Source organism: Tamandua tetradactyla (genome assembly GCF_023851605.1).
Source record: "Tamandua tetradactyla isolate mTamTet1 chromosome 22 unlocalized genomic scaffold, mTamTet1.pri SUPER_22_unloc_3, whole genome shotgun sequence".
Lineage (NCBI taxonomy): Eukaryota > Metazoa > Chordata > Mammalia > Pilosa > Myrmecophagidae > Tamandua > Tamandua tetradactyla.
This window is the reverse complement of record NW_027518253.1, coordinates 1,286,536-1,307,159: the sequence shown is the minus strand read 5'-3', so window position 1 is coordinate 1,307,159 and position 20,624 is coordinate 1,286,536. Positions and strand designations below refer to the sequence as shown.

At 44.1% G+C, this 20,624-nt stretch overlaps 1 long non-coding RNA gene across 5 annotated transcripts in view; it reads left to right on the top strand.

Annotated features, from left to right (window-relative positions):
• Positions 1 to 18,521, top strand: part of LOC143672996 (uncharacterized) — a 28,222-nt gene extending 9,701 nt beyond the window's left edge. For all 5 annotated transcript variants that reach the window (XR_013170130.1, XR_013170128.1, XR_013170129.1 and 2 more), the window contains 5 exons: positions 828 to 1,452; positions 4,577 to 4,661; positions 5,125 to 5,208; positions 9,213 to 11,733; positions 16,366 to 18,521. This is a non-coding gene — a long non-coding RNA (uncharacterized LOC143672996). The remainder of the gene's footprint in view (positions 1 to 827; positions 1,453 to 4,576; positions 4,662 to 5,124; positions 5,209 to 9,212; positions 11,734 to 16,365) is intronic.
• The last annotated feature ends 2,103 nt before the right edge of the window (positions 18,522 to 20,624 follow it).

Here is a 20,624-nt window from a genome sequence, read left to right as displayed (position 1 = left end):
GGCCCAACAACTTTTAATATTTTGTCACATTTGCCATCCCTTCCTCCCTTCCTCTTCCTTTCTCTCTCTTTCATGTATCTCCCTCACCCTGTGGAGGATGCTGGGGGGGGCAGAGGCTGGGCTGTGAGGGATGGAGGAGTTCCAGGGGGGCCTGAGTGAACAGGGGGTGGGCAGGGGGTTGGGCCGCGTGGAGGCTGGTGGTCAAGGGGGATGGGGACTGAGGGAGCCCCTCTGAAAGTGTAGGCTCTGCTCTGTCCCTCTGTGGGCCTGGCTTCCACCTCTCCGATCTCCTGAGTGCTGAGGGAACCCCCAGTCAGGCCCCAGCACCCAGAAGAAGCCCTGCAGGAGAGGGTCCTGGCAGAAGGTTGAAGGCTGAAGGAGGCCACGGGAAGCTGGAGCGCTGTCCTCTCCTGGTGAGAAGCTGCTGGGCAGCTGCTCCTGGAGGCCCTCGGTGGGTAGAGGTTTACACTCCCACAAGGTGGTCAGGACGGAGGGGGCAGGCCCCAGCTCTCCTGCCCCACGCCCACTCCCACGGTCTCATGGGCATTGTCTAGTTATTGGTCTGATGTTATCTCTATGATACACTTTCCTCCTGTGTTTTTACCTAATACCGTGTTACAATTCATAGTTTTTATTGGCCTTTGGCTTTCCATCTTTGAAAATAAAATGATGGTAGGAACTGGAAAAACAGCTAAGAGGAAATGGTTGCTTTTTTCCTAGTACAGATCCATAATTACTTATTTACATGTGTTATCCTGTGATGCTCATTTAATATTTCAAGGTTTGCTAACATAAATGTTAACTTTCTGATATGTGCTTCTTTTTAGGTGACTCCACCAGTGATGGACGTAAGAAATGGACTGAAATAAATATATTTAAGTGAATAAAAAAGTATTTGCAAAGTCCCCTTGGGAGAATGGCAAGAAAGGGGGAAAATTCAACTTCCCCAAGTGGAGAATTCTTGATATTCTCACAAACAGTGGGGACAACCAAAGCAATAGGCTGAGCCCCCAATCTTGGGGTTTGTTCATATGAAACTTAACCCCGCAAAGGATAGGCTAAGCCTACTTAAAATTTGGCCAAAGAGTAACCCCCAGAGAACCTCTTCTGTTACTCAGATGTGGCCTCTCTCTCAGCCACCACAACAAGCAAACTCATTGCCCTTTACCTCTGTGGGACACGACTCCCAGGGGTGTGGACCTTCCTGTTAACATGGGACAAAATTCCTAGAATAAGCTGGGACTCAGCATCAAGGGACTGAGAAAACCTCGACCAAAATGGGGAGGAGCGAAATGAGATAAAGTGTCAATGGCTGAGAGATTCCAAACAGAGTCAAGAAGTTATTCTTATGCATTAAATAGATATCACCTGTTTAATAAAAGTGTAATGAAGAGGCTGGAAGGAACTGCCTGCAAATGTAGAGCTGTGTTCCAGTAGCCATGTTTCTTGAAGGTGATTATATAATGATACAGCTTTTGCAATGTGACTGTGTGATTGTGAAAACATTGTGTCTGGTGCTCCTTTTATCTACCTTATTGACAGATGAGTAAAACATATGGATTAAAAATAAATGAATAATGGGGGACCAAATGTTAAAATAAATTTAGTAGAGTGAAATGCTAGTGATCTGTGATGGGGAGGGTTGGGGTATGGTATGTACAAATTTTTTTCTTTTTATTTCTTTTTCTGGATTGATGCAAATGTTCTGAGAGGTGGTCATGGTGATAAATATACAACTATGTGATGATATTGTGAATTATTGATTATATACTGTTGTGGGGCGCACCAGAAGAGAGACCACACAAGTCAAAGCAATTTGCAAGCCAATTAGGAGTCTTTATTAGCCGGTAGCTGGCCACTGCTTCTGAAACTCAAGGAGGAATCAGAGAGCAGTCCCGAGGAGTTCTCAAGGGGGGCTTATAAAGGTAAAGACCACAAGCGTATCCACAGAAGCAGGAAAAAGGACATTATCTTTTTTGAGCCACATCTTGGTTTGCAGCTGTAAAGAAGCAATCTTATCTACAGAAGCAGAGAAATGCCATTTGCTCTTGCACAATACATCCCATTCTTTTTCTTTCTTAACAATGATTATTGTTCAATTTTTAACTCTTGGGAACTTCCTGCCCTGGATCTTGTGACTCCGGATACCTTCTTCTTGCTAGGGCCTGATTTATTGCCTGATTTATTGCTCCTGACCCCCCACAATACCAAGATCATATGGTAAGAATGTTCATGTTTGTATGTTATGTTTTTAAAAAAATTTGAAAATTAAAAAAAATATGTTTGGTATAAATTGTATACCTTTATAGAAATAGGCATGAAATTGCAGATTTATATTTTACATTATTACATTGCATCAGTAAAAGTAACTTCAGGAAGCATCTTTTTTCTATTAGAGGATTTGTAGATACACAGGAAAATTACACAGAGAGTGCAGAGTTCCTGTGTACCCCTCCACACACACTTACAGTTTTATCTGTTATTAACAGTTTGATTAGTGTGGCATCTTTGTTATGATTAGTAAGACAATATTATTGTAATTGTCCTATTAACTGGAGTCCATGGTTTACATTCGCGTTCACTGTTTGTGTTGTGCAGCTTGAGGGTTTGTAAAAGTGTTTGTTCTGGTGACACGTAGAGCCTGAAGCATTCAGGTATGCGGTTCCCGTGCCACGCTGCTGCTGCTGCTGCCCAGGCCTTTCCGTTGCCCCGCGCCCAAGCCCCGCTCCACCGGGCACTGCCCCCCCACCCCCCTGGCCCTGGAACCTGCATTCTGTTTTCTGACTATGAATTTGCATATTGTACTTATTTCATATAAGTAACATGATACAGTATTTGTCCTTTTGAAGAGGGCTTTCTTCACTCATCATGATGTCCTAGGAAAATGTATCTTGACTATACCAATTTAAGATTTAATTTACATTTTAATTTTAAAAATAATACATACCAGGAGTTTTTTTCAGAGTGTATTTCCAGTACTCAAATTCTGATTTATTTTTACTGCTCTGTAAAGCATAAATATCTTTTACTTTAAATAATTAAGTAAATATAATTCTTTTAATACTTTGGTTTGCTATTTATTGATTACATTCTTTTTATCAAAATAAGGAAAACATATAAGATTCTAAGAAAAATATGGTACATACCCAAAATAGTAAATAAATAGATAAGCAGAGAGGAACCTGAAGAAGAAAATGGAAAAGCACGGTCAGCCCCGTGCTGCTGGGTGTGGGCTTCATCCAGGGGCACGTGTGCGTGTCACTGCCAGACGTATGTGTGTGTCACTACTAGGCATATGTGTGTGTCGCTGCCAGGCATATGTGTGTGTTGCTGCCAGGCATATGTGTGTGTCGCTACTAGGCATATGTGTGTGTTGCTGCCAGGCATATGTGTGTGTTGCTACCAGAGTTATGTGTGTGTCACTGCCAGGCATATGTGTGTCACTACTAGGCATTATGTGTGTGTTACTACTAGGTGTATGTATGTCATTGCCTGGTGTTATGTGTATGTCACTACTATGCATATGTGTGTGTCACTGCCAGGTGTATATGTGTGTCACTACTAGGTGTTACATGTGTGTTACTACTAGGTGTATGTATGTGTCACTGCCTGGCGTTATATGTGTGTTGCTACTAGGCATATGTGTGTGTCACTGCCAGGCATATGTGTGTGTTACTGCCAGGTGTATATGTGTGTCACTACTAGGCATTACGTTTGTGTTACTACTAGGCATATGTATGTGTCGCTGCCTGGCATTACATGTGTGTTACTGCTAGGCATAGGTATGTGTCACTGCCTGGCGTTATGTGTGTGTCACTTCTAGGCATATGTGTGTGTCATTACTAGGCATGTGTGTGTGTGTCACTACCAGACGTATGTATGTGTCGCTGCCTGACATTATGTGTGTGTTGCTACAAGGTGTGTGTGTGTTGTTGCCAGGTGTATGTGTGTGTCACTGCTAGGCGTATGTGTGTGTCACTACCAGTCACATGTGTGTGTCGCTACTAGGCATATATGTGTGTCACTACTAGATGTATGTGTGTGTCTCTGCCAGGCGTTGTGTGTGTCACTCCTAGGCTCGTGTGTGTCGCTGCCAGGTGTGCTGCCAGCCTGCGTTGCCCGTACAGTGCCCACCTGGGGCTGCCATGGCCATGGACAGCTTCCTGGCTGGCAAGCCAGAGGGCGGTCAGTGTGCCACTTACTTAATGGTCACCTTCTGCCAGTGTTGTGGCGATGACGAGGTGACTCACGGGGTGTGCACCTTGTTGGAGGTATGGTTGCATTTGTGTCCGTTTCTTTGCTCAGGCTGTGTTTCTTCCCACTTACACTGTTGAATTGATTGGCCACCTTTTGAATTTTTATTTCTAGAAACATTGAGCCGTTCATATTTCCAGGGCTTGAGGGTGCCCTTTTCCTCAAACCCTCACCCAATTTGAACATCAAAAGTCTATTTTATCTTTTTGAAAGTGATGGGTGAAAAAAAATAGCTTCTTTATCTTTGCAGTTATTGATTGCTGTCTTTTCAAGTGTGTTGTGTTTCTTCCTTTGTGAACTCTGTCCAAATTGTCCTGTGCAGAAGGAGAAGGCGGACGTGCTGTCCAGGATAGGTCAGAAGCCTCGGAGAATGTGGAAACCCCCAACGAGCTCTCATCCAGCGGCAGGTCCGTGTGCCTTTTACCCCTTACCTGGGAGGACAGTCACGACCGGGACACAGCTTTTTTCTATATCATTGGCTACTTATTTAATGCTTGAGCTTAATTATGGGGAAATATTGTACAAAGAAAGAACAGTTTGTATAATTTTTCTACTGTTGAGGTATAAGTAACTACATGTAGAACATTCTAGAGATTTAGGGAAATCCATAATTATGGCTTAACCTCATTGTGCTTTGATTACTGATAGTTATATTAAATAAAATTAGGTTTTGTACCCTGAAATATAAGATTAAAAATGGATATTTTTTAAGTTTTCAGGTTGGTGCAATGTTTAGAATATCCTGTAGCGCATGTCACATCCAGCAAGATGCTGGTGTGAAAACTGGTATTGATGTTAGCCTGGTTTTCTCTTGTCTGCTTTGAAATGTGCAACTTGTATCCTTTTTGGTGCTTGCACCTTTGGCTTTAGGAGAATACCTCAGCCTGGTAGTGCATGGCCAGCTCCTCCCAGGGTCAAACACCAGGAGAGCACGGAGCTGCTGGTGGCCAACAGGTAAGGCAGGAGGTACTGATGGCGGACAGGTAAGGCGGGAGGTGCTGGTGGTGGGCAGGGGAGGTGGGAGGTACTGGTGGTGGACCGCATAAGGTGGGAGGTGCTGGCAGCAGATTGATGAGGCAGGAGGTGCTGGAGTTAGGCAGGTGAAGTGGGAGGTGCTGGCCCGGTACAGGTGTCTTGGCACATTCTCCTGGGCAGTGGTGAGGGCAGACCCCTGGCCACACGCACTGCCTCTTGCTCTGTGGACCCTGTGGCTCTGGCCTCCAGCCATGCTGTTGGCCTTTCTCCGAGGCCTCCTCTGTAGGATTGCACGGGCAGGAAGGCCCTTCTGATGAGGCCCTTGAGGTGCCTAGCACAGGCCCTGCTGACAGTGTCACATCCACATGAAGGGGTTGAGCTTGAGAATGTGTTTTTCTGGACATTTTCCATTCATTAGCATATTTAATCTTCACAACAATAAATGAGGTACCTGAAGTCTAAGGAGGTTAATTAACTTGCCTAAAGCCAGGCAACCAATGAAAGGCGAAGCCAGAGATTGAGAGCAGGTCAGCTCAACTTCCCCATAGTTTTCTGGATTCCCCATCAAAGAGATTGCACTTGCGAAGATGAAGGAAAAAACCTCATCTTTCTTGTTCCTGATAAGCAGTCATACTTGCATTGGCTGTGCTAGGTTGTGATTTGAATTAGGTCTCTTTGATATTGTTTATCAGGGAACATTACTGCATGGGTTTAGAGAGTCCTGAAAATATTTATACCCTTCAACCCAGTAATTCTCCTTCTAGGAACCAAGAAAAGAAAGGGAGATTTACATACTACAAACATTCATTACACTGCTGTTAAAAATTTACAGAAATTGAAATCACCCAAAATTTCCAAAGAGAGGAGAAAGGTTAAATTAATTGTGACATGCCTTTTGAAGTAATATTACTAGCTCTTAAAATAATGATTTCAAAGAACGTTCAATGACACACAAAAACAATACCCATGAATTAATGTTAATATTAAGAATCAATATATCCTAAGAGTTCAGCACTTTAGAAAAACAGACCTGCATTTAAATTCTAACTCAGCTGTCCACTGCCAGACCTCAGCTTAGCTGTCCTGAGTATGAGTTTCCTAATCTCTAAAATAAGGATAATATTAGCCTTTCTCAAGAGTTTTTGTAAGGACTAAAAGAGCTGTGCTTTTTAAACTATTAGCATGGTGTCAGCACAAAATAAGCAGTAGCAAGTAAAATTATTGTAATAACTGGAGTAAAGGAAGATATAGAACTATATACAAGTTGATCTCATCTATGGGAAAATCCATCTTAACAAACCACATCAAAATTTTTATAGTTGTCTTTTGGTATTCAATCGCAGGCAGTTTTTTCCACAATAATTTTCAAAAATAAGTTTTCTAGTTAAAAAAATTAAGCCAGAAATTTGTTAGCAACTTAATTTCATTGGATGTATCTGAAGTTATAGGAGAACAAGTTTATAAATTCAACCTCATAAAAATTTTAAATTTCTCCACCACAAAAGTCATCATGAATAAAAACAAGCAAACAAAAAAAACTGTGGATTCCTGGGGAAATATTTGCAGCACCTGTGTACTAGTTAGCTAATTCCACATAATAAATTACCCCAAAACTGAGCAGCCTAAGACAACCAGTACGTATTATCTTGGTTCCTGCAGACTGGGGATGTGGGAGCAGCAAAGCTGGATGGGCCTGGCTCAGGGGCGTCAGGAGATTGCTCTTGGCCCACTGGGGCTGCAGCTATCTGAAGGCCTGACCGGGGTGGAGGGGCCTCATCCCTGAGGCTCAGGCACATGGAAGCAGCTGGTACTGACTGTGGGCTGGGTGTCTCATCCCTCACCCTCTGGGGCCTCCTTCTGCACAGGACCCCTCCTGTAGCATAGTCTGGGCTCCTGTGCATGGTGACTGCTCCAACAGAGGACAGCACTGGCAAGAGAGCAAAGTGCCCAGGATGGAATCCCTTCCTTTTAGAACCTAATATGGGGAGAGATACCCATCACTCTAGTGTGCTCTGCCTACTGCAAGGGAGACAACAAGAGGTGAGGAGGACAAGAACACAAGGAGATGAGGACCACGGGGCACCAACATAGAGGCACCTTATTACAACCAGGGCAAAAAACAGACAAAAACCCAATATAAAATCTGACAGAAAAATGGGAAAAGGTTGCCAGCACTTCAGAGAATAATACATGAAAATTGTTAATATGTGTAAACACTCAACTTCATACATACTTGAAATGCACATTAAAACAATGATACACCGGTATTCACTTAGCACATCACCAAATATTAAAATGTCTAACAGTATCCAGTGTGGATGAGCAGGTGAGGAACAGCTATTTCCAGCCACCTTTAGAAGCAGCCTCCATGGTGGACATTTTGTCAACATCATTCAAAAATAAAAATGCACATCCCATGTAACTGAACAACTTCACTTCCTGAAGTTGACTCTGCAGATATATTTGCAAAGATATATATATATAATGCTATTCATCCATGCCACATCTTAGTAGAAAATTACTGAAAATAATGGAAGATTCACTAAATAAAAGCAAAGAAACCTATGCAGCTATTACATGTGGATCATAAGAGCTTTTTTGTTACATTATGAAATGAAAATGGAAGGGACAAAGAACTATTTTAAAAACAAGTTAGGTTTATGCGCCGACAGCATTTCGTAAGGGATACCTAAGAAAAATGTAATAGCAGTTTTTTCTGGAAAATAGGATAATATTCACATTAGCTAAATTTTTTACTCAAATGCATCTATTTACACTATAATTTTAGATGCTAATTAGGAAACAAAATAAAAGTCTCAACTACTAGAGTACATATACTAAAAAAAATAAGGTAAGCTGACAGTGAGTCTGATTTGATGAAATTGTTACAGGAGAGGCTTAGGGGAAAAGAAGGGATAGAAACTAATTTATTCATCACCCACGGGGCTGCAGGCATTTCTATAAGCTGCCTCTGGACCTTATGTTGCTTTCTGACCACCCATGCAAATCCCCTCCCAGGCCCCACTTGGCCTGGCTTGCCCTCCTAAAGTCAAAGAAAATGCTGTAAATTTTTACCCTGAAATTACCACTTTGAGTTTATCCTCTTTCAGCAAATGAATTTTTAAAGTTTTTTTAATGTTTAAAAAGAAAGAAGGAAAAAGAAAAGCCCTGTTCCTGTTCCAGACCAGGCTGGGAAACCCCTGCTTGGCACCCCCACTGCCCAACAGGCGCAGCGCGGACGGCCTTGACTCCCCAAAGGACCGGGAAGCAGTGCAGGCCCCCAGGACCCCCTGCTTCTTGAGAAGGAGGACTATGCGCTTCCCAGCTGATGGCCATTGCATTTCTGCCTAACTCACTCTATACTGGGAGGCGCCCGCTTGAGGATCGGGGGCTGAATGCAGCAGCTCAGATTCTCTCTGGAGTCTCAGCAGCTCCTGCTGTGGCTGACAGTGTTGGGCACGTGCGGTGCCTTCAATAGACGCGTGTTGAAAACAGCGACTGGGCTGGTTTGGCTAAGGGTACCTCTGCGCAGGTGCCAGCCAAACCATCCCAGTATGCAATGGGACCCAATATGGGTGCTGGAGCAATTGTTCCCAAGGGATGGCATGGGAAGGAGCCTTTAGTTCCTCCCCTGTAATTCCGATCAGACCCCGCTCCCCAATTCTTTGATATGGACAATAGTTGGATGGTTGGCAAATTCTGAGTTATGTTAAATTCCCTGCTTCCTCCAGCTCTACCACTAACCAGGACTGCCTCCTTTAATCCTCTCCAAAAGAGTAATCGGCATGCCTCTGATCCAGGGCAGGGTGCTGAGGATAGCAAGATCCATTTTGCATGCGACAAACTCGAGGTGCCCTCTGGACACCGCAGAGGAGGGGAAGCGAAGGGATCCTGTGGGGGCGGGGGAGAGGGCGCCCGGGAGCGGGTGGCTGAGGCCTCGGGGCTGGGAGCAGATGCAGCCACGTGGACTCTCACTTTGTAAGGAATGAAAACGGCAGCTGATGAGAGCGTGGGACGGGGAAGAGGAGAAGGGAGCCGATGTGAGCCAGAAGGGGCGCCCCCTCCTGCTCCACCAGTAGGCAACAAGGGCCGGCTTGAAGTTGCGCCCCGCCGTGGGAACACAGGGGTCTGCAAGCGACCTTCGCCGAACGCCCTTTGCTCTGGCATGGATCCTTGCAGACAATGGCGCTAGCGTGGCTGCAGTGCCCCAGGTAGGACCGTGTGTGCCCCGGGCCACCCCCCGCGGCTCTCATCTCCTGCCCATTCCCGGGCGCGCTGGTTTCCCTGGTGGTTTGGCCGACTCCCCTTCTTCAGCTACCTTGACAGCCTGCGCCGGCCGCCGGCTGGTGCGGAACAACCGTCTTCTTGTGCTGAGGCCGCGGGAGGACACGCGTCTTTGTGGCAGCCGCCCCCACCGCTCTGCGCTTCCCCCGCCCCGCGCGGGCCCTGCGGGCAGCCAGCCGGTGCGTCAATGGCCGCGTTGTTCGCTTCTCTGCACAGAGCCGCCTTCTGGGCATCCTGAAACGCAGCCGCAGCCCAGGCCGGGCAGTTGGGGCCAACCCCCTGGGCGAGCTGGCGGCCACCCAGCCCCGCGCCCCGCATCCCGCACCCCACGCTTTCCAGCTGGTCCACAGCCACACCCAGGATGGCCCTATGCGGCGCCCGTGCACAGCCCTTCCCACTTAACCTTTTAATACCCTCCTAGCACCCTCCACCAGGCGGACAGTTCTGTCCTCTTCCTCTTATCAGTTGAGGAAAACAAGTCTCAAAGAGGTAAAACGACTTGCACGCAGCCACCTGGCTAAAATGTTAGAATCTACCCATTGGCACCAGTCCCTTTAGAGATGGTCAGGGTCCCCAAAAAGCTCCTGTATTCTCCGCTAGGCCACAATAAGGGGCCAGTTCCCACCAACTTAGATGCTGGGCCCCACACCCCACAGCCAGCAGAAAACCGGGAACTTGGCAACACCCCCAAAGTTCTCCTTCCCACCCTCAATATTCTAAAGTTCCCTTCAAGTAAAAAATGGAGTTAGTCGCCAGGCTGAGCCGGTGGAGTTGGAGGACTGAGCAGGACACAGCGGTTTTGCAGCCACAGCAGCTCCGTAAAACCGAGTGGCCCTGAATGGTGACCCTCCACGTTCATCCAGCCGGCACCAAAGGTTCACGTGTTCTTACCTGCAACAGCATTGTGTTCTAGAGACCCTCACAGCCTCCTTATGTGCAGAGTCGCTGGTGGTGTCAGCAGAGAGGCAAGAAGTGGCCCCGTTGAACTCCCCTGAACAGTGCAGAATACAACCCGGGTGCAGCCAGTTCCTCGTTTACCCACTGGCTATCGGGAGAAGAGGTGCGGGGCCCATAGAAGGGTTTTATTTGGTAGGTGCAGTTTCATTGGTTTTGTTGTTTGTTTGTTTTTAAGTGAACTAGGATTTAAAAATTGGAAGCATTCATATTAAAAACTCTTCCTTATATATAGCAAATCTCTCCAGCTCTCCACACTCCCCGCCACTCCCTGTTGCCTCCCTCAAGAATTCACCTCAGTGCCAGTTCCATGATATGATACTTTATTGTTTCTGTACTTAGAGAAAATATTTCTCTCCATGTGTATTATTTAAGGTGACATCAGCCACTGTGATTAACAAACTGCCAAGGGTCAGGGGCTTAAGGCAATGGAAGTTCCCACCTCAGTCTTACAATGGCCAGTGTCACTGACCTTCCTCCCCACACCCACCCCGGGACCCCAGCCCCTTCTGCCTTGGGTACCTGTCTCTCTCCAGGGTCTCCACAGTGCACCTTCAGCCTGAGAATGTGAAAGGAAAGTGGTGGTGGGGGACCCAACATGCTTCTTAGAGCCCTGGCCCAGAAGGAACAGACATGTCACTGAAGAGGACCAGTCCCTGCCACACAAGATGTGATTTAGGTGGGGGAATGTGGGCTCCAGCTGGATGGATCTCCAGACTGTGGGGAGAGCATTTACCTTTTGTTGTTCACAGTCTCTGCCATGCCATAGCACCGTGATAAGAATGGGAAAATAAAATATAGACTGCTGAGAGCTAATGATTTTTCTTATGCTCACCTCTTGTACTTCCTGTCCCTCCCTTGTGGGCACCTTACTTTGCAGTACCTGGGCTGCACTCTGTGAACAGAGCAGATCTTTGTTCCACAGGTGGTGGCTCAGGCCTAGGAGTGGACAGCTACAGCAGGCTCCCCGGTGCTACTTCTGAACCACCTGGCTCTCCTCCCAAGTTCCCATCCCCTTCTGTCTGTGTTTCTGTGGCCCTCTCTCTACTGCTCTCATATATCCATAAAATTGTGTATTTTGGTCTGAAATTGTTTGTCTGTCTTCCCCAGGAGACCATGAGTTCCTCAAGGGCAAAGATTGCCTTATTCACATTCAATACATGATTGCTGATGAACCACAAATATTTATGGAACACTTAGCTATATTCTAGGCATATGGTGCTGGATATTTCAGGCTACAGTGATGAGCAAATCTGCAAATTCCAAGTAAGTCTTGTGTATCCACCATGTTGAAGCACAGGCTAGGAGCTGCAGGCATTTCAGAAGCATTCTGGCCTCAAGGGGCTTTCCATCCAGCTGGGGCAGTGAGACTCAGGCCAAACAAAAACTAGTGGAGGACAGGCAGGTGCCAAGCTGGGTGCTGCTCACTTAGAGTCAGTAGAATCTGAAGGAGGCAAAATGAGAGGGAACTGCTCTTTTGTACACAGAATCCATCATGCATTTTAACAGCCACCAATCCCTTCCACCTGCCTATCAACTTCTCTCCATTCAGTGTCCTCACCCTTCAAGGAAGACAGGGCAAGGGGAGAGCTGGGGAGGAAGGTGTTCCTTAAGCTCCTCTGATGTGATTGCTAACACATGACATTAGCAACTTCCTCACTTATTCAATCCCCATCATGACCACCTAGGGTAAAAAGCCTTATTCCCATTTTGGCAGATAGAGTAGCTGAGGTCAGAGAGGTTTAGAACTTCCTCCATCCCAAAGAGACAGAAGTGAAGGAAACCACATTTGGTACCTGAGTCTATCTGCCACCAAGCTCTAGCTCTCAAGGCTACCCCACAATCCTGTTAAGAAAATAGAAAGGACGAAGGTGCTATGGAAAGTATTTTTAAACACTGTATGTCTGAACAGCATTGCAGTTGTTAAAAACAAATGTGATGCTACTGCTGAATAAAGAGAGCATTAGAAAATAGGAAAATAGCAGTGAAGGAAGGGGGAAAGCTCTGACCTTAAGACCCACATTCCAAAACTTATACCCCCAAACAGCCTAAAATGATAGTGAATTTTACTCTTGTTCCTGCTTTTTCCACTCAAGTTGGCTTTGTGAGTTGTTGATTTTATCAGAATTGAGTGAGAGTGTGTTCAATACAATGTTGGATTCACTGGCGAGAAAAAAGCAAAAGCAAACCCTCAGTTCTTCAGTGCCAAGAGCTTACAAAGACATATAAAACATGAAAGGCTCCAAGGAGTTACTCAGAAACCATTTTGCAAATGCATTTCTTGAACAAAGGCCCAATGTTCCTTTCAGGGACAAGTGCAGCCCCAGTTTCCAGCATTTTTCTTTAAGTCATTAGGACCATGCCAACAAACAAACATATACTGCTCCTTGGAGAAAGAATTTCATTCAACACAGCTTACAGAGTTTGATTATTGGGGAGGGGGTACTTCATGGCATGTGCCTCACCAGCCGGCCCCCAAATGTACAGATCTGATTAAAGGGCTTTATTGATGGTGGCCACAGACAGATAGGGGCTTGTGGAGAGCTGACATCCCATGGCTTACTCAGCTCCCATCTTCACCAACATGGAGACCTACCAGAGAGAGCTGAAAAGTCTGCTCCATTCCTTGGGAAATGTATTTCCTGAACACATGAAATATAAAAATAAATTCTTGTCTAACGTAACAATTCAGGGGTTTTGGTGGAACCGGAATGAAATGGCATTGACTGGCAATAGAATGAAATGATGGCTGAAGCTTTAGCCAGATACATATTGCAGCTTTTAATGAACTAGAAATATTATAGGATGAGCCCTGAAAAAGACAGGCAATGGATTAAGACAGGCTGTAGTTCAAACTCCAGCTGCATGCTAACTATGTGACCTTTGGTAGGTAGCTTAGCCTCTAAGCTTCAGTATTGTCATCTCTAAAATAAAAATAAAAACACTACCTCCTCAGGTCTATGATACAGTGCCTGGCATAAAGGGAAACCCTTAAAATATATTGCCAATTTCTCCTTTCTTCCAAGGAAATAGTTTCAATACACAGCATGATTAAAGGAAACCTAAACTAAAGCACCTTAGTAATAGTAGTGGTTGGAAAGGGATTTGTTATTCTATTCTAGCAACAGCAGCGGTTAGTAAGGAACAGGCTTTCTACTCACACCTTCACTTCTCATTTCATGAATTCATCCAACCACTATTTAGTGAGCACCTGCTATGTAACAGCCCCTGAACTATAGATGGGACTACGGTGGCCAGCTAGCTCAGTTGCTTTTGGCACTATGAGAGACCCCCTCTCTGGGCCAGTTTTCACCCGTCTGTGCATTCTACTACTAACCACCAGGCAACACATCTCCTTGGTGGCAAAGGTGACTGAATGAGGAAGAGTGCTGATGACACCATGCACACTCCTCTCCACTCCCGACAAAACCATGCAACAATATCATGTCTGCCCTGGGCCAAGCACAAGGGCTGGTGCAGTTGCAGGGAGGTCCCCAGGGATGCATAAGAAAGAGCTGGACGCTCACCCTCTAAAAGCAGTGATGAATGTGTGGGAAGCTCATCATACTGCTAGCAGAAAGAAGCAGAGCCATAATGGAGGAAGAAGCACTATGCAAAGAGAAGATTTCTCTGACCAATTCCATGTGCAGACCTGGGGAAAGGTGTCAAGGACATAGTCTTTGAGTTGAGACTTGAGAGCCTGAGAGATTCAGGTCGGGGGAGAATGTTGGGGAAAGCCCTCTAAGTAGAAGAAAAGATTCAAAAGAGGCAAACATTTAAGGTAATGTGGGAGAAAGGACAAATGAACCATTTGTCTCCTTTGAGACGCATCTCCACCCCACCCCTAGCTCCTACCTGGGGTAGGTGTCTGTCATTGATGAACCTTGCTTTCACTTCTCTCATAGCACCAATTGATTGCCCAGAACTACAATTTCTCTTTAATACTCTGGCCCCACTCTCCAGTCCCCCTCCCCATCTCACACTGACATACCACCTTGAATTGGAAGCTTCATAAAGATTAGGTTTGTTTTCTATGTTTTATACACCAGCATCAAGGACATTGCTGCTAACTCAAATAAGTACTAAAAATTTTTTTTAAAAGACTGCAGAATAAGTGAATCAATACCTATTCCAATGAGTGAATGAATTAGAAAATACTAGGTGCAGAGTGCTGCTGCTATCTGAAATAGAGAATGCAAAAATAGGGCACTTCAGGAGAGAGCTTCAGGTGCAGAGGGGTCCCTAGGCACTTGTATGAATGGAGTCAGTGGTGTTCAAAGCCAGACCTGGATGCAGGTACAGCTCTGGGACACCAATATAGAAATGGGTATTAAGTCAGGTGAGATATGTGTCCAGAAAGGAAAGAAAATAATGAGAGCCAGTACAGGCACCAAAGAGAGCACAGATTCTAGGAGAAGTTTGCAAAGACCTTTCAGAACACAAAACTCCATCATTGGTGAGTCAGGGCATAAATGAGGAAAGAAAGACTGACCAGCACTGGTCAGGAAACACCAATGGGAAAGGCATGCTTGGGAGGAGCACATGGTCTCTGGGCTCCCCAGTCCTGGTGGAAAATGTTATCTTCATAGGACACACTCTCCCTTGGGCCCTTCTCCGACCCTGGCCTTTCCTCCACTATTTGTGTTGGAGTTGTGGTTTTCCTTTCTGACTCTTCTCATTGAAAGTTTGGGAGAAAAGGGGAAGAGGCCAGGATGTCACCGAGGGGCTCAGGTGGGCAGAGGGGGAGGTCCCTAGGTGGTCTCTGGGGAGGCAGCATGGCCCAATGGAAAGACTGAGACTTTTCAGCCTCCCACTTCCTGATGATCTCTGCAATTCCATAGCATTTCCTTATCTATCAAATGGATATACACACACACACACACACACGCACACACACACACACACACACACACACAATTTCACAATGCTCTCTAGAAGATGCAAAGAGATTATGAACATGAAAAACTGTCGTATTATACCTGGAACATAGTAGAAATCCAGTAAATGGAAGCCTTCTTTCCATTGGGTATGCCTAAACCTGTTCTGGGTCTCTGCTCCTTTGTAAGAAAGAGAGGTTAAAAATCAGCCCTATCTCTCTCACATGGCTGTTGTGTGAATCAAGATAAAAGCTCCAAGTTGTTATACAATGGAGGTGTCACTCAGCTTCAGATGGTTTTTCCCTGCCTAGTTCTCCAAATGGGGAGCAGATGTAAGTAAAACTAGTTGGGACACTAGTTCTATCATCTACTTCAGACTTATTTTTAAAATAAGAATATGAAGAATAAATAATGGAAGGACTGAAGGATGAATGAATGGATAAAGGGACCAGAATTAATTTCTACAGATAGAGAAGCTTCAGGATACGAGTTGCTTCAGTCTCTGAGCTGTCTCCTAAGAAACAGGGGGTTATGGAAATAGAGGTTCAGTAGAATGAGAACTATGAAAAGACTCCCCCTTATTTCATGTCCCCACAAACTAACCATTCTTCATGAGGTCTTGTTTAGAAATGGTTGTGTGACCTGAGAAAGTTGAGTTCAACTTGCTGTGCAGAATTTTGTTAATGGAGTTGTATAAACATAGCTCTTTGTTAATCTAAATTACCTTTGGGGTGAGTTTATTTTGTTTGTACATGCAACTTTCAGTCCCTGGAAACCCTGAAGGACAAATGTGTTCCAGTGAGAACAAGCCTTTTATGAACCACTTAGAAATGGACTCTCAGGAGGTGCTACATAAACAAAGTGTAATGAATTGTTCCCTCTGTCAAAAATGAACAATTCATAATATGTCCCTAAATAGAACCAACTGGTCCTCCTGTCAAGCATTCTATACTTTGATGTCCACTGCGTTGGTTAGAAAAAATAAGAAAGTAACAGTTCTTTTTGGTGATTTATTTTTCAGAGTAAAAAGATAGAATGAACTGTTAGCTCCCAAGCTATACACTCTTTTCCTGCTGAGCTGCTGGGCAGGCCCTTTGGATCCATCTGAGTGAGACTTCCTTGACCATGAAAACCTGGATAATGCAATTAAAATTGACAAACTATGGAAAAATGTGGCCATTTGGTACAGTGTAAATAATAACAATAGTAATCCCTAACACTTGGACTGTACTTACTACGTGGCAGGCACTGTTCAAAGCACATACAGTATTAACCAATATAATCTGCACAACAATCTGTAAGGCAGGGGGCTATTGTCATCCCCATTTTGCAAGTGAGAAAAGCAAGGCAGAAGGAGATAAGTGACTTTCCCAAAATCACTCTGCTAAATAAGTGGTAGAACCAGGTATTCAAAACAGGGAGTCTGGGCCTTGGGATCATTCTTGAAACACTCTGCTATGAGGAGCACTAGACTAAGAATGAAAAGTATATTTTAAGTCACTGTATGACCTGGGGCAAGTAACAGGTAGGTCTTAGTTTTCTGATGTCTAAAGCAAAAGGCTTTAGTGAGATGATTTCATCATCAGTGGGGGGTTTATGGTTGTAAGCAACTGAAACCCACTTTGGCTAATGAATGTGAAGATGAAGAGGAGGAGCAGAAGGAAGAGGAGGAAGAGGAGGAAGAGGAGGAGGGAGAGAAGAAGAGGATGAACAGGGAGAAGAAGGGGAGGGGCAGGGAAAGGAAAGATGAAGAAAAGGAAGGCATTGGTGAAAGAGGTGGGCAGCTCAAAGAACGAGCAGAAGGCTGGAGGCGGTAGAGCCAGGCTTGGAGACAGGAAGCTCATCAGGACAGGAACATCAGCACGGCATTGCATGTCTGATTGAAAGCACTACTAAACTGTCTAATGCAGGTGCCACCACAAAAGCAAATGAGAGCCCAAAGGTTCTCCTCTTTGTGCCACTCATTTAAGTTTCAAAGTCCTAGTGCAGACCTTGCTTGGCCTCGCTTGAGTCCAGTAACCACCCCCTTGCCAGGGGGGAGGGCTACTGATTTAAAATCACACCAACTCTGCACACTACGGGTAGGTGACCAAAGACTGTCTGGGTCCTATTAGGAAGCTATAAGTGCTGCACAATTAATAAAATTTCATAAATCTACTACTACCACTACTTCTTTCACATAAGGCATAGACTTAAAATGATCATGTGTATAAAGTTTGAATTGGGCCAAATTCACAGTCAGAGGGTCAAAAATTCTGCAGGTTGTTGTAGGTAGGTGGTGGTGGTGGCTGCAGCTGCTGCTACTTTTTCCACTGTTATCATCATTCTATACTTAGAAATAATATGACTTTGTGAAGTAGACAGGACTAAGTCCAGAGAATTGTCTATCAATGTCACTTTCATTTCAGTGGGTGAATTTTCCTCCTTTGTAAGTGCTCCTCACTCTCAGAAATATTGGTCACACTAAATTGAATCCTTTGATTTGATTCTTCCTGCTAGGGGAAGAATGGAGAATAAACTAGAAGGTAGACAAGGTAGATGATTTTTACAGTATTTCAGATGAGAGACGATACATGTCTGCACCAGGTCAAAAATAATAGGAATGAGGAAGAGACAGAACCTTTCCAACAGGCACTTTAAAGATTAATTTCACAGGACTTGAAGACCTGGTAAGTAAAAGGAAAGTTAAAGATGTTCTTGAAGTTTCTGATAACAGATGACCAGGTGGGTGGAAAAATAACTTACTGCAGAAATACAGGAACAGGTAGCAGTTTAAAAGAGAAGATAATGGACATAGTTTTTGGACATGTTGAATTGAAGTCCTTAGGCACATTCTCAGAGGAAACATGTAGAAGTCAGTTGGGTGTTGGAATATGAGGCCCAAAATTAAGTTTTAGAAGGAGATTGGGCAGTAATCAATAGTAATAAATAGCATCATTAGTTTGTCATAGGTTTGTTTAAAATAAGAAGAGTTTATAAGGTGATAATAGGGTTATGGGGGGACAGAGAGGAACTGAGGATAGATCCCTAAAGTATAAGAGGGAGGGAGAAGAGAAGCCCACAAACGAATTGGAAAGGAGATATGAAAAGAAAACAAGGAGTGAATGTCTTAATGTCCAAGACATTAAGAGAGCCCACTGGCAGTAAGAGCTGAAACTCAGAATACAAGGAGAGAAATGAAGGTAGAAGAAGCTTTGTAAAGGCCCTTGTGGGAGGATGGGGCACTGCATAATAAATGGCTGGTGAATCTAAAGCACAAAAGGGCTAGAGCAATCGCAGCGAGATGAGGCTGGAGATGGGCAAGGCCGAACCCTCCTAAGATATTCTGGGTGTTTCAAGCAAGAGAATGATACAGTCAGAATGTACTTGAATATGCTGCAGGGTGGAGAAGATTCCTGGAGCATCAAGAGTGGATGCAGGAATTTATAAAGAGATTGTTCAACTCAACAACAAAAAGACAGCCAACCCAATTACAAAATGGGAAAAAGACTTCAACAGACACCTCTCAGAAGAGGAAATACAAATGGCCAAAAAGCACATGAAGAGATGCTCAATGTCTCTGGCCATTAGAGAAATGCAAATCAAAACCACAATAAGATATCATCTCACACCCACCAGAATGGCCATTATCAACAAAACAGAAAATGACAAGTGCTGGAGAGGATGCGGTGAAAGAGACACACTTATCCACTGTTGGTGGGAATGCCAAATGGTGCAACCACTGTGGAAGGCAGTTTGGCGGTTCCTCAAAAAGCTGAATATAGAATTGCCATACGACCCAGCAATACCATTGCTGGGAATCTACTCAAAGGAATTAAGGGCAAAAACTCAAACGGACATTTTGCACACCAATGTTTATAGCAGCATTATTTACAATTGCAAAGAGATGGAAACAGCCAAAATGTCCATCAACAGATGAGTGGCTAAACAAACTGTGGTATATACATACGATGGAATATTATGCAGCTTTAAGACAGGATAAACTTATGAAGCATGTAATAACATGGATGGACCTAGAGAACATTATGCTGAGTGAGTCTAGCCAAAAACTAAAAGACAAATACTGTATGGTCCTAATGATGTGAATCGACATTCGAGAATAAACTTGGAATATGTCATTGGTAACAGAGTCCAGCAGGAGTTAGAAACAGGGTAAGATAATGGGTAATTGGAGCTGAAGGGATACAGACTGTGCAACAGGACTAGATACAAAAACTCAAAAATGGACAGCACAATAATACCTAATTGTAAAGTAATCATGTTAAAACACTGAATGAAGCTGCATCCGAGCTATAGGTTTTTGTTTTGTTTTGTTTTGTTTAGTTTTTACTACTATTACTTTTATTTTTTTCTCTATATTAACATTCTATATCTTTTTCGGTTGTGTTGCTAATTCTTCTAAACCGAGGCAAATGTACTAAGAAACAATGATCATGCATCTATGTGATGATGTTAAGAATTACTGATTGCATATGTAGAACGGTATGATTTCTAAATGTTGGGTTAATTTCTTTTTTCCGTTAATTAATAAAAAAAAGAGTGGATGCAGGGGGAAACTCTTGTATAAATGTTGAAGAAGTAGAAGAGCATAGCTGATAAAAGTATGAGCTCTTAAGTGAGAGTCGAGATTTGATACCAAACTCTCTTACAGGTAGTAGGCAAATTAACTAACTTCCTGGTGCCTCCATTTTTACAGCAAAGATGGATATACAGATACCTCCTATCTCTTAAGACTGTTATTAAGATTAAATGCAATGATACGTGTAAAGGCTGAAGACAGTGCTGGCACATAGTGAGCGCCCAAACCATCTCCCGCTATTGCACCATTGCAGTGATAAATGATGGTTATTGAAATTGCAGCAGAAAAGTGGAGCAAAGTGGGTGGATTAAAGACTTTTTTTAGGGGACAAGGGCACAGAACTTGGACATCCAAATGTCAGATAATATCATGGAATTTGTCTTATTTGTAAGAAAGTAGTAGAAAATAATGTGGACATGACCTCTTGCAAAAGATGGTAGTTTCTGAACAGAGTAGTTTCTTAGATAACATTTGTGCTGGTTTGAAAGGAAGTATGGCCCTTAAGAAAAGCCATGTTTTAATATAAATCCCATTTTATAAAGGTAGAATAATCTCTATTAAATACTGTATGTTTGAAAATGTAATGAGATCATCTCCCCGGATGATGTGATTTAGTCAAGAGTGGTTGTTAAACTGGATTAAGGGACGACGTATCTCCACCCATTTGGGTGGATCTTGATTGGTTTATTGGAGTCCTATAA